This window comes from Dama dama, chromosome 20 (assembly GCF_033118175.1).
Source record: "Dama dama isolate Ldn47 chromosome 20, ASM3311817v1, whole genome shotgun sequence".
NCBI lineage: Eukaryota > Metazoa > Chordata > Mammalia > Artiodactyla > Cervidae > Dama > Dama dama.
In genome coordinates, this window is record NC_083700.1 from 115,728,060 (window position 1) to 115,742,263 (window position 14,204).

At 48.9% G+C, this 14,204-nt stretch overlaps 1 pseudogene; it reads left to right on the forward strand.

Moving 5' to 3' along the window:
* The first annotated feature begins 2,503 nt into the window (after positions 1 to 2,503).
* On the forward strand, positions 2,504 to 3,434 carry LOC133040428 (olfactory receptor 9S13-like; annotated as a pseudogene).
* The last annotated feature ends 10,770 nt before the right edge of the window (positions 3,435 to 14,204 follow it).

Sequence of the window (14,204 nt, forward strand, 5' to 3'; positions counted from 1 at the left end):
TTTTATATTAAACATACACCACCTTCGTACTTTGGTTTTTATTTCTATTCCAAATTAAAATATTTTTTAAACAGATACCTTTATTCTTTATGGATTGAGTGCATGACCACTTGAAGCATAGAAACCGCTGTGCTGCTGCCCCAGGGAAATATTTCCTGCATGTCACTCTTCTCATCACTATACAAGGGTGGAGGTGGAGGAGAGCAAGGGCTGTGGGCCAGGAGATCACACTGGCTGCCTGGGGAGACTTTTCAGAGGGGGGCCACTGGATCCCTCTAACTTGTGTTCCTCCCCTGTTGGTCCCCCACTGCTTCCTGAGGACCTCAGGCTTCCCACCTCCCCTGCCTTGGGCCGAGGCGGGTCAGGGGAAGATTGGCCTCAGGACTGCAGCTTCCTGGGACCCAGGGAGCTGTGAGTCCCAGTGCACTCAGAGCCCAAGTCTCACCTAATTGGCCATTTGTGGCCTCAAGTCCCAGGTGTGGCAGGTGGACAGAATCTTTCCCAGCAGGTACCCCCAGGGTCCAGGCACCTTGACATGCTTCTCAGATGATGGGACAAGATGTGGAGGGGCAGGTGAGCTGAGTTCATCCCCTTCTCTGCTTGCACCAAGCCCCAGGGACCTCCTGCAGCCAGACTCTCGGTGGGACCCCAAGTGCCCCCTCCCATCCTTGTTTCACTGGACGGGAAGCCAGAGGCAAGAGAGACAGGCGTCCGCAGTGTCCACTGGTCTTTGTCAGCACAGACCTGGATCAGGAGCTTGGGAGACCCTGGGAAAGCAGATCCTGGCTGTGTACACTTGGGTGTGTCACGACCCTCACCTGGAAAAGGTAAGGTCAAGGCAGCCACCCATCAGGGCTGCAGGAGTGCAAGGGGGCAGCAGGGTTCTGTCTACAGTAAGCCCCCAGGCCTTGTTCTCAGCAGCTGGAGTGATGTCCACTCTCCTGCCTCCCTACCCCTGACCTCAGCTTCAAGGTTGTGAAAGCAGTGCCTCTTTAGCCAGTGAATGAGTCCTCTGAGCAACTTGTTCAGTAGCAGATTCTGATTCAACAGATGTGTTTGACTGGAGTGTCTGCATTTCTAACCAGCTCGCAGGTGGTGGTGATGCTCCTGGTCCCTGGACCACACTTTCAGTCGGGAGGGTTAGCACTGAATGTTAGTACAGGTTATGTTCCACTGAAGAGAAGTGTCCAGCTGCCTTGACCTCATCGAGTGCATCCCTTAGGCTTGGATTAAAGGCCTCCTCATGTCACTGATGCCCATGGGTGACCCTCGGTGACCTCAGCAGGCTGGAGACCCCTGCTTGTTTGTTGTTCAAAAAAACAAAGAGCCTGGCTTTGGAAATGGAAATTTCTATTTGTTTTCAGCTTACCAGAAGGAGTCACTATTTTATCATGCTAAGTGCTTGTCAAGAGAAATGGTCAAGTAATACTGAGCACAAAACCATGAACTCAGAATCTTTGAGTTCACCACAGAAACACCTGCTTCTTGGGGTGTGAGGGTGGACAGGTGTGCCACACTAGCCACCTGTCCCCACTACATGTGAATGATCCCTGGGGGTGGTCAGCAGGGATCCATCAACTTAGTACCAGAAGGATACAGAGCAGGACACTTCCGCCCCTCCCCCCATGCCCATCAGCACAGCAGCTCCGTGAATCAACACGGCTGCCAAGCGATATCTGTTGCACAGCCCTGCTCTGACCTGAATGGTCTGTGCTGTGACAAAGGCAGGGAGCAGAAAGACCTCAGGGAATTCCAGAGAACAGACAGAAGCCCAGATCTCTCTAGTTCCAAATGGAAAAGGCTGTCCTGAAGTGATTTGCAGAGCATGGGGTGTGAGTCACCAGTGACCAGTTGGGCTGTTCCTTCTCCATGATTTGGCAAACATCTGCACATGGGCAGGAAGCCCCATGAGAACCTCAAGGGTGCAGAGAGCTCTGCAGATGAAATGCCACTGTGGTCCAGGCTAGGAGGCCATGATGCTGAGACGTGGCTCAGAATCTGCAGGGTAGACAGACAGAAAACACCCTCATTAGAATGGTGATGGTGGGTCTTTGCTCTCCTTCCAGTTTGGCCTGGAGATGGAACCATCACTAGGTCAAATCCTGGTGGGCCGGGGGTCCTCAGTAAACATTTCTGAAATCAATGAATGAGTTTATAAGGAACAGAAAGCATAGGATTAGCTATGGGAGCAAAGAGTGGAAATGACAAAATTCAAGAGCACCCTTGAGGGGAGGAGAGCATTTACTTCAAAGGCGGAGACAGGGGGCTGCAACTCCATTCTTGCCCTGGAGACTCTCAGCTCTGTAACCCTCCTGGCACTCACCAGCCCCCTGTGGTAACAACTCAGAGGGTTCCACAGAGTGAGTGCTCCATGCGTATTTATGAAGTTGCGAGTCACAGGCAATACTGCCCTTTCAGGTCAGCCTGAGCTCATCTGGAAAGAGAACTGGGCAGCTGCTGGCCTCTTGGTCAGTGGGCAGTGAGTCATCAAAGGGTCCAGACCATGTCACCCCACAGAAATGGAAACTTCTCAGTGATGCCTCTGCAGGAGTTCATGCTGGAGGGATTTGAGGGAGGTCCACAGACCCAGGCCCTGCTCTTCACCCTGTTCCTGGCCCTGTACGTGGTGGCCATCCTGGGGAACCTCACCATGATCGTGCTCATCACCCTGGATGCCCGTCTGCACTCCCCAATGTACTTCTTCCTCAAGAACCTCTCCTTCTTAGACTTGTGCTATTTATCTGTCATCTACCCTAAGGCCCTGGCCAACTTCCTGTCCTCCTCCAAGGTCATTACCTTTGCAGGTTGTGCCACCCAGTTCTTCTTCTCCCTGCTGGCTACTTCTGAGACTCTCCTCTTGGCCGTGATGGCCTATGACCGCTTCGTGGCCATCTGCAGCCCCCTGCACTACCTCATCGCCATGCGCCCCTCGGTCTGGCTCCTACTGCGGGGGCTGCCTCAACTCCATCCTGCAGACCAGCTTCACATTCAGCCTCCCGTTCTGCAGCTCCAACCATATCAACCACTTCTTCTGTGATGTGCCTCCTATGATCCAGATTGCCTGTTCTGACATGACCCTCAATGAGCTGGTCTTGTTTGGCATCTGTGGCCTCATCATCGTGGGCACCACACTCATGGTCCTCATCTCCTATGGCTACATCACAGTGACCATCCTGAGGATGCACTCAGGAGGAGGCAGACACAAGCTCTTCTCCACCTGTGGCTCCCACATGACAGCCGTGTCCCTCTTTTATGGAACCCTTTTTGTCATGTATGCCCAGCTGGGAGCTGTGGAGTCCATGGAGCAGGGCAAGGTGGTCTCTGTCTTCTACACGCTGGTCATCCCGATGCTCAACCCCCTCATCTACAGTCTGAGAAACAAGGACATGCAGGATGCCCTGCAGAGACTGGGGCAGAAACACACAGCCACGTGAAGGAGGGTGGACAGAGAGACAGTGTCCTGAGGGCTGGATGGAGAATTCAGAGACAGTGAACCACAAGGAGCCCCTCAAACTTCTTCCAATTCCAAATGGAATGGGATGTGTTGAGGACTCACTGATCCATTTATTCAAGCACATTGCTCGAAGGCATTTATGAAGCAGACACTCACTATGTGTGAGATGCAAAGATGAACAAGGGTGCTCTGCACCCAGAACTCTCCATGTTGCAAGAAGGAGCAGTGACTCAAGTCACATGAAGACTGAATGAACAGAGCAGGATGCAGGGGCGGTCCTCTTGTCCCCTCTGTGTATCAATGGTTCTCTGGGTCATTCCATGGGTTTGGGTAGGAAAGAAGTCAGACATATATGCATTGATCAAACTTGGAAGAAAAGGTGTTTGCATGCAACATACCTCCATCTCCCAACACCACGTGGGATGCAGGACTTCACCATCACCTGCTGGCAGGACATGACCATCCACTGAGGGCCCTCTGCCTCCAGTTGGCATTTTTACAGCCCACTTTCAACACCACCACCAAAGAGATCTGTTTAAAATGATAATGGCCAAGGTGTTCCCCGCAGTCAGTAGCAGTGAGTAGGAATAGGTTTGGCTTCAGTGTCTCAGGGCTGACAAGGAAGGCCTCTCAGGGAGGAGCCAGGTCAGTGGCCTGATGTGAACGTGGTGGTTCCACTTGGGGACAGAAGCACCCCTGGGCTCCTGTTCCATCACACCAAGGGCACGGATGATACTGTTGTTTGGGATGATGACCCCAGCCACAGTACCACCTTCCAAGTGGCAGGATGGAAGACATGAAGCATAAACATATGTATGATTTTGATGTATCTTCAGAAAAAAATACTTAAATCATATCCATTCAGGGAGTTCATTACCACCCAGGTCAAGAATGAGAAATTCACCCAATTTCCACAAGATCTTCTCCCCTCATTATAGTCGTTGGCTGCCAGGGTTAACATGAATCCTGCTTCTAACACACAGATTAGTTTTGGCTACTGTGAACTTTCAGTGAATAGCACCATAGAATCATCCAGTTTATCTTCTGTGCTTTTCTTTTTTTTTTTTTTGGCTAACCTATTTATGAGATTAACCCATGTGACTGCCCATAATGGTAGTTTTAATTTTTCATTACTACATAAGATTCCACCATATGAAAATAACATAATTTATCCATTCTACCACCGATGGCCATTTGAGTTTATTCAGTTCAGTTCAGTTCAGTCGCTGAGTTGTGTCCGACTCTTTGCAACCCCATGGACTGCAGCACACCAGGCCTCCCTGTCCATCACCAACTCCCGGAGTTTACTCAAACTCATGTCCATGTAGTCGGTGATGACATCCAACCATCTCATCCTCTGTCGTCCCCTTCTCCTCCCGCCTTCAATATTTCCCAGTATCAAGGTCTTTTCAAATGAGTCAGTTCTTCACATTAGGTGGCCAAAGGATTGGAGTTTCAGCTTCAACATCAGTCCTTCCAATGAACACCCAGGACTGATTTCCTTTAGGATGGACTGGTTGAGATCCAACAAGGAGATCCCTTCCTTGTACAAAATTTTTTTACATGTCTTTTGCTGTGAGTGAATTACTGTTGGCATTCTTAGGAGCTGAATGCTCATGCTTTTGATTAATTCTAAAGTTTTACCAAAATGGAAAAGCAATTTTTGTCCCCACAAATAGTGCATGAGAGTTCCTGTTGCTGTGCACCGTCGTGGACGAGCCATTTGTCGTTGTTCAGCCGTTAAGTCGTGTCCAGCTCTTTGTGGCCTGAGGGACTGCAGCATGCCAGGCTTCCCTGTCCTTCACTATCTCCTGGAGTTTGTTCAAATTCATGTCCATTGAGTCAGTGATGCTATCTAACATGGACAAGCTTTATTGTCTATACAGTCCATGGAATTCTCCAGACCAGAACACTGGAGTGGACAGGCATTCCCTTCTCCAGATCTTCCCAGCCCAGGAAATCAAACCCAGGTCTCCCTCATCACAGGTAGATTCTTTATCAGCTGAGCCCACAGGGAAGCCCATTGTCTAATATGGACAAGCCATCTTGTCTGCTTTATCAGTTTTAGCCATTCTGCTGGGTATGTGCTCATATACCATTCCAAATTTCATGTTTATTTTTTAAATAAACATTTAGAACATTAAAAAAAAAACCAGAAATAGACTCTCAGATATATGCAGCGGTTAATAGTCAGCCGCCTGTTGCTCTGACTAAGCCATGAGAAAATCACCATGGGAAAAGAATAAAAGCAAAATATAGCAATACAGCATAACCCAAATAAAAGTACATCAGGTTGATCACTTGGGGTCATCATGCCCTGCTAAGCTAAGGAAAAACACATAGTGTGGACCTTGGAACGCCTGGTCAGCGCAAGTTCAGCACACTGCTTGTGCACACACCAAGTTTTCCCAAGGTATATGCGGGTCTATGATCTCCAGCGGTGATAGCCCTTGTATAAGAAAGTAACAAAGACAGTTTAAAGTAATCAATAAAATGGGAGACGTGACCGGGGACACAGGAGGCCGACTTCATCGTAACACAAGATGCTTTCCGCTTGCCGAGACACTAAATAGGAGTGATGCGGCTCCGAGGAACAGGGCTCTTGATCCAAGCAAGAGGTCTTGAGTCCCCCGGCCCCATCTTTAAAACTTTAGTTCTGTCTCTAGTTGCTTTTTCCCAAACTGTGTGTCAACCACTTTCGATCCCTACCTGCTGCGCTGGCCACAGCAGACGCAGAAGGGCTTATGGTCACCAGGGGGTAAGGGCTGAGGGATAAACTGGAGGACTGGGATTGATACATATGCACTACTATATATAAAATAGACAGCTAATGAGGACCTGGTGTGCAGCATAGGAAGCCATGCTCCATACAGTGCGATGATCAGCACAGGGAAAGAATAAAAACAGGGTGAATATATGCGTAGCAGAATCATTCTGCTATACACTTAAAACTAACACCATGGATGTAAATCAGCCATACGCTAATAAAATTTATAAAAACATATTTTAGGCATGTGTGGCCAAAATAAATTTCATAGTTACTTATACATAATGGGAGAGAAAAGAAATGTATATATTTTTTGACAAAATTCAAAGTATAATAACAATTGAACACTGTTTTTTTGTTATACAAGTCTACCAATGAGAAAAGTTGCAATTCTTTTTAAGGAGGAAGTTTTCCCCTTCTCTAATGGCTAATGAGCTAGACCATATTTTCATATATTTAGCAGCAAGCTGAATGCTCTTTTTGAGGAAGCATATATGTTTTGCCAGTTTTTTTCTTTTTCACAAAGATTATAGAAATTCTTAATTTATTTTGGTATCAGTCCTTTGTCAGTTACATGATTTCCAAAAATCTTCTCTCACTTTGCGGTTTCCATATTTATACTTGTATTGACCTTTAAAATTATTTTTGATGAACAGAGGTTCTTAGATTTAATAAGAGTATCAGGCATTTCTTCCATGGCTACTTCATTCTGCGGCATGTTTAAAGAAATATTGTCCATGCAAGATCCAAAAGTATCTCTTTTATGTTTCCTGTAGAACTTTTTTTTTTTTTGCTTAGTCTTTTATGTTAGAACTTATAATTCACATGTTATTAAATCTGTGGTTTTTTTTTATGTAGTAATGGCTTTATTTTTTTCATGTGGTTTTCCCACTGTTTAAATGTTTCCCCCCCACTGCTATATAGTGTCATCTTTATCATAAACCAAGTGCCTCTGTATATGTGGGTCTGTTTCTAGGTCTTAGTCTGCTATTATTATATTATTCTTATGCTATTTTAGATTGCATCATTAAGTATTTTAAAAGTAGAATATAATATAAACTCCTCAGCATGTATGAATAAATGTAACAAATGATATACACTACCTTTAGAAATACAATTTTAACTGTTACTGAAAGACATGAAAGGAGTGCTGAGTAAATGCCGAGATACACCATGACCTTGCTACACCGTGCCCGAGCGTCCTGACGGTATGAAAGCTGTCTCACCGCAGAGGAAAGGATGCGAGAGCCAGAGAGGTCAAAGGAGAAGCTGCAGCCTTTACCTAACTGCCTATTCTTGGGAGAATCGCAGCATCGCTTCTGCCGTGTTCTGCTCCTTGGAGGGAAGTAGTAGAGTCCTCAGGGGGGAGAACTAAACAGCAGCGTGAAACAGGAGGCGAGGTCTCAGGCCTCCCGGCAGTCACCAGCCACCACACAAATCATGGGCTGGAAGAAAGAAATAAACATGTAAAATATTGCTGCTGTCATTCAGTGGCTAAGGCTCAGTCGTGTCTGGCTCTTTGTGACCCCATAGACTGCAGCCCGCCAGGCTCCTCTGTCCGTGGGCTCCTCTAGGCAAGAATACTGGAGTAGGTTGCCGTTCCCTTCTGCTGGGGATCTTCCTGACCCAGTTATCAAGTACATATCTCTGGCATCTCCTGCATTACCAGGTGGATTCATGACTGCTGAGCCACTGTAGAAGCTAAGAAAAACAGAAAAAAAGAAAAATGACAAAAATTACTGATATCAGAAATTTTAAAAAATGTAACTACAGATACCGTGGACAATAAAAAGATAATAAAGTTCATCTGGACTATTTTTCTAGATTCCACAAGCATGTTAACATGTTTGTTTCTCTCTGTCTGACTTACTTTACTCTGTATGACAGACTCTAGGTCCATCCACATCTCACAAATCGCCCAAGCTTGTTCCTTTTAGTAGCTGCATAATATTCCACTGTATATATGTATCACATGGAAACAGTGAGAGACTTTATTTCCGTGGGCTCCAAAATCACTGCAGATGTGACTGCAGCCATGAAATTAAAAGAGCCTTGATCCTTGGAAGAAAAGCTATGACCAACCTAGATAGCATACTAAAAAGCAGAGACATTACTTTGCCAACAAATGTCCGTCTAGTCAAAGCTATGGTTTTTCCAGTGGTCATATATGCATGTGAGAGTTGGACCATAAAGAAAGCTGAGCATCAAAGAACTGATGCTTTTGAACTGTAGTGTTGGAGAAGACTCTTGAGAGTCCCTTGGACTGCATGGAGATCAAACAAGTCCATCCTAAAGGATATTCATTGGAAGGACTGATGCTGAAACTGAAACTCCAATACTTCGGCCACCTGATGCAAAGAATTGACTCATTGGAAAAAAGACCCTGATGCTGGGAAAGATTGAAGGCAGGAGGAGAAGGGACAACAGAAGTTGAAATGGTTGCATGGCATCACTGACGCGATAGACATGAGCTTGAGCAAGCTCCAGGAGTTGATAATGGACAGGGAAGCCTGGCATTCTGCAGAGCATGGGGTCACAAAGAGTTGGACAGGACTGAGTGACTGAACTCACTGACCACATCTTCTTTATCCATTCATCTGCAGGAACAGACACAGATGTAGAGAAATGGACATGTGGGCACCGGTGAGGGAAAGAGAGGGTGGGATGAATCGGGAGATTAGGACTGACATATATACACTACTATGTGTAAAACGGGCTTCCCTTGTGGCTCAGTTGGTGAAGAATCTGCCTGCAATGCGGGAGACCCAGGTTCAATCCCTGGGTTGGGAAGATCCCCTGGAGAAGGGAAAGGCTACCCACTCCAGTATTCTGGCCTGGAGAATTCCATGAACTATACAGTCCCTGGGGTCACAAAGAGTCGGACACGACTGAGCGACTTTCACTTACTCACACTCATGTGTAAAATAGATAGCTAGTAGGAGCCTGCAATAAAGCGCTGGGAGCCCGGCTCAGTGCTCTTGTGTTGACCTAGAGGAGGGTGATGGGGCAGGGAGGAAGCGAGGTCCAAGAGGGAGGAGACACGTGTATACATATAGATGATTTACTTCACTATATACTAGAAATTAACACAACATTGTAAAGCAACTTTATTCCAATAAAAAAGTAAAAAGAAAAGGATAACGAAATAATACTAAAACAATTCTATGCCCAATAATTTGACAACTTAGATGACATGAACTAATTTCTTGAAAGACACAATCTGCCAAAATTCACACAAGAAGAAACTGACCATCTTGTTATGGCTGTATCTTTTCAAGAAACTGAAGACAGTAATGAATAGCCTTCCATAACAGAAAGCACTAAACCCGGATGGGAAAACGGGTGGGTCCTACCAGACACTTAAGAAAGAAATTATGCCAGTTCTATACCACTTCTTTCAGAGGATAGAAGCAGAGGGAATAATTCCCAGCTCATTCTACGAGGCCAGTGTTCTCCTAATACCAAAACCAGACGCAGACATCACATATGAATGGGGGGCAAATTTCAGGGCCTAACACAAAGAGTTTTTAAAAAAGAAAAAATAATACCTACCTTATAGAGTGGCTGTAGAATAAGTGATAAAATGAGGTAAAGATCTGAGCAGGGAACCCCACCACCACCCACAGTAAAGAATAGCCAGCCCCAATCCATGCTCACAGCTTGCTCTGCAAGGCGGGCATGTTGACTACACGATTTGGGACTATTAACCACGATGCATGAAGAACACAGCTCACACTGCAGTGAAGTCATCTGGGCGTGGAGGCGGGACGGGGCAGGGATGGGGGGCACTTGATCGATTAACGCGTTTGTTTTCATTCTAGTCAGTGGGAAAGGAACGTTGCTCCGTCACCTCCCTGAGCATCGAGCATCGGTTCAGATGCTCAGAGGCCATGTGGACATCTCCATGTGTAAATCTTCCCTTCCCGTCTCTTGCCCACATTTGCTTAGGTTGTCTGGGTTTTACTGTTGGTTTGCAGGAGCTCTTCATATATTTTGAATGAGCCCTTTGTTAGGAACTGTACTGCAATGCTCCCCCATCTACAGCTCGACTGTTCACTTTGTCTTGAGCTGGGTATCTTTATAGCCTTTATTTGTGTAGATGAGAAACACGGAGGCAGGTGCATTAACCAGTTTCCCCCAGCTCCCATGTCTTAGAGGGCAGAACCAGGGCCCCTTCCTGAATGTCTGAAGTAGGGACTCTCCACGGCTCTGGGGTGAAGCCCACTCTGCCCCACTTGGAGGGCCAACCGGGGGGAGGGCCCATCACCTCCATGAGCCTCAGTGTATTTACCGGCAACTGAACACATGACCCTCCTCTCTGGAACATTCAGAGGACTTGGTGGAATATAAATGCTGTGCTCAAAGCTGGCTCTCAATGAAAGGCATCCTTGGAGCATTATTATGATCACCAGCAAGACGCTAAGTAAAGAAAAAAATCCAGCCAACTGCTTCAAATGTCCTTTCATGGCAGGTTGGTGGTTTTCCTGTCTCAGCAAGGACTCCAGCAGGTTCCTTCAACATTTACTTAACTGCTCTGGACACAGCTGGAGACAGAACTGAGGCCTCCAAGTGACAGGATAAATTAAGTCTCAGCAAAATAAAAGCTAAAGCTGAGTCAAAGGAAATTAAAAAAAATAAAAATAAAAAAAAAACAAGCAAAACCAACAGCACTGGCCAAGGGCTGCCGGCTGGAGCCGTCTCCTGGGTCCCCACACAGGCCCTTCCTACAAGAAGCCTCCACCTGCCTGCTGACCCCAAGTGCCCTTGAGGGGTACAGAATCGGCTCTGTGCGGCCAGGACACAAGCCAGTCCTCAGCGGAGCAGATGACACTGCGGTGCAGGGCAGACTCCAGCGAACACACCCCCACAAACCCGGACAAACCCCACCCCACTCGCGTGGCTCAGCCAGGCCCCAGCGCTGTCTCTCCAGGGTCCAGGCTCAGGGATCCAGCCAGAAATCAGTCCCTCCCTAACAGCTGCTGGTCCTTGACGACGAAGGCCAGGCCTTCCTGTTCCGCTGCAGCTGCAGACCGGGAACCAGCTGGGGGCAGACACAGGAGACGGGAGGAAAAGCCTTCCAAGTATGGCCTTCCACCCAGTGCCCCTCATGGCTCAGGGCCCCTCTCCCGCCCTGCTGGCCACCCGCTCTCCCACCTCGAGGCCCTGCACACACCGGGGCTGCTCTCCTGCCCTCTCCTGAGGCCTCTTCTCCCATTCACCTCAAGGTCTGGGTTCCCCACAAGGGCCTCCTCCAGAGAGGGGCTGGCCCCTGACTGCCTGACCTCACACCTACCCCCAAACACCCCACCTGCCCCACAACTCCCCACACCTGCTCCCACACCTGCCCCCACAACCCCCCACCTGCCCCCACACCCCCCCAAGTGCCCCCATACCTGTCCCCCCACCTGCCCCACAACTCCCCACACCTGCTCCCACACCCGCCCCCACAACCCCCCACCTGCCCCCACACCCCCCCAACTGCCCCCATACCTGTCCCCCGACCCGCCCCCACAACCCCCCACCTGCCGCCACAAAGCCCCACCCGCCCCCACAACCTCCCACCTGCCCCCACACCCCCTCACCCGCCCCCACACCCCCCCACACCCCCTCACCCGCCCCCACACCCCCCACACCCCCTCACCCGCCCCCACACCTGTCCCCCCACCACCTGTACACTGTGTTTCACAGGCTCTTCATTCACTGTCCTTCCCCTCAGGGCTGGGAGCTCCGTCTTTCCTGGAACATTCACACACGCACATATGATCACACACACACACACACACACGTGTGTCATCACAGCCTGTGGGCCAAGGTGGGTGCAGAGGAGGAGGTGTCCCTACACACATGCATTTGTTGTTGCTCAGTCACTAAGTCGTATCTAACTCTTTTGCGACCCCATGGACTACCGCCCACCAGGCCCCTCTGTCCATGGGATTCTCCAGGCAAGAATACTGGAGTGGGCTGCCATTCCCGTCTCCAGGGGATCTCTCAAGCCCACGTCTCTTGCATTAGCAGGTGGATTCCTTACCTCTGAGCCAGCAGGGAAGCCCCTGCACACATGCATGGCAGTGTTAGCTGCTCAGTCATGTGTCTTTGTGACACCGTGGGCTGTAGCCTCTGTCCATGGGATTCTCCAGGCAAGAACCATGGAGTGGGTTGCCATTCCCTTCTCCAGGGGATCTTCCTGACCCTGGGATCGAACCCTGGTCCCCTGCACTACAGGCAGATTTTTTACCACCTGAGCCACAAGGACGCCCTGCACGCACGCATACTCACCCTAAATACACCTTTACATACCCAGTGAAAGGCAAGTCCTGTACATCAGTTCAATTCAGTTGCTCAGTCGTGTCTGACTCTGCGACCCCATGAACCACAGCACACCAGGCCTCCCTATCCATCACGAACTCCTGGAGTTCACCCAACTCATGTCCATCGAGTCGGTGATGCCATCCAACCATCTCATGCTCTGTCGTCCCCTTCTCTTCCCGCCTTCAATCTTTCCCAGCATCAGGCAGGGTCTCTTCAAATGAGTCAGCTCTTCGCATCAGGTGGCCAAAGTGTTGGAGTTTCAGCTTCAGCATCAGTCCTTCCAGTGAACACCCAGGACTGATCTCCTTTAGGATGGACCAGTTGGATCTCCTTGTTGTCCAAGGGACTCTCAAGAGTCTTCTCCAACACCCCAGTTCAAAAGCATCAATTCTTCAGCCCTCAGCTTTCTTTATAGTCCAACTCTCACATCCATACATGACCACTGGAAAAACCATAGCTCTGACTAGACAGACCTTTGTTGGCAAAGTAATGTCTCTGATTTTTTTTCATTTATTTTTATTAGTTCAAGGCTAATTACTTGACAATATTGCAAGACAGAAAAGAGACACAGATGTATAGAACAGACTTTTGGACTCTATGGGAGAAGGTGAGGGTGGGACGATCTAAGAGAACAGCATTGAAACATGTATATTATCAAGTGTGAAACAGATCGCCAGTCCAGGTTGGATGCATGAGACAAGTGCTCAGGGCTGGTGCACTGGGATAACCCAGAGGGATGGGATGGGGAGGGAGGTGGGAGGGGGGTTCAGGATGGGGAACACATGTAAATCCATGGCTGATTCATGTCAACGTATGATCTCTGATTGTTAATATGCTGTCTAGGTTGGTCATAACTTTCCTTCCAAGGAGTAAGTGTCTTTTAATTTCACGGCTGCAGTCACCATCTGCAGTCTGTACCTCAGATGAACAGGCATAAACGTGCCAGGTAACAGCCCCGCTCCTGCCTCTCAGCTCCCCACCCACAGGGACCCGTGCAATCCCCTCCAGGCCCAAGGCCACTCTGTAGGGGACGCAGGGCTCCCCGAGGTGTGCCTGCACCATCACTTCCTCATCCGTGATCACTCGTTCTGTTTCCATAGTTTCCCGGAGGAAAAACGCTAGAATCAACATCATGTCTAGGTTCTGCCAGGTCTCCAGTCTTCATCACCGTCACTGTGTCTCTTCCAAAGAGACCACGACACCCTAGAGTCCCACCCCACCCCCACCAGCAGGGCATCCTCACTCAAAGCCTTTGTCCTCCAGCAAGCAAAGTGGCGTCCTGCCGGCTTAATGGACGTTTCGCCGACTTCCTGTGACCCTGAGCACCTCTAAGTGCCCCTGGCCGTCTGAGTTGGTTCTGTGAACTGGCGTCTCGGTGACCATCGGTCTCCAGCACGCACCTCCTTCATGCCAGTCTGTAAAAGTTCTCTGCGTCAGCAAATGTTAACAGTTCAGCCCTTGGGGACCCAGGTTTCCTGTCTTCCTTCCTAACCTGCTGAGTGTCTCCTGGCTTCGTTTTTGGTCTCAGTGAGAGAACGCAGCCCTTGACCAAGGACTGGCACCCCTCTGCCCCCCAAACGCTGGGTGACCTGGGGCAAGTCAAGTGTGCGACAAGAAGACAGCGTTTCCAAGGACAGGAACTCAAGGGGCAGGAGCCCTGGCCGCTGGCCTCTC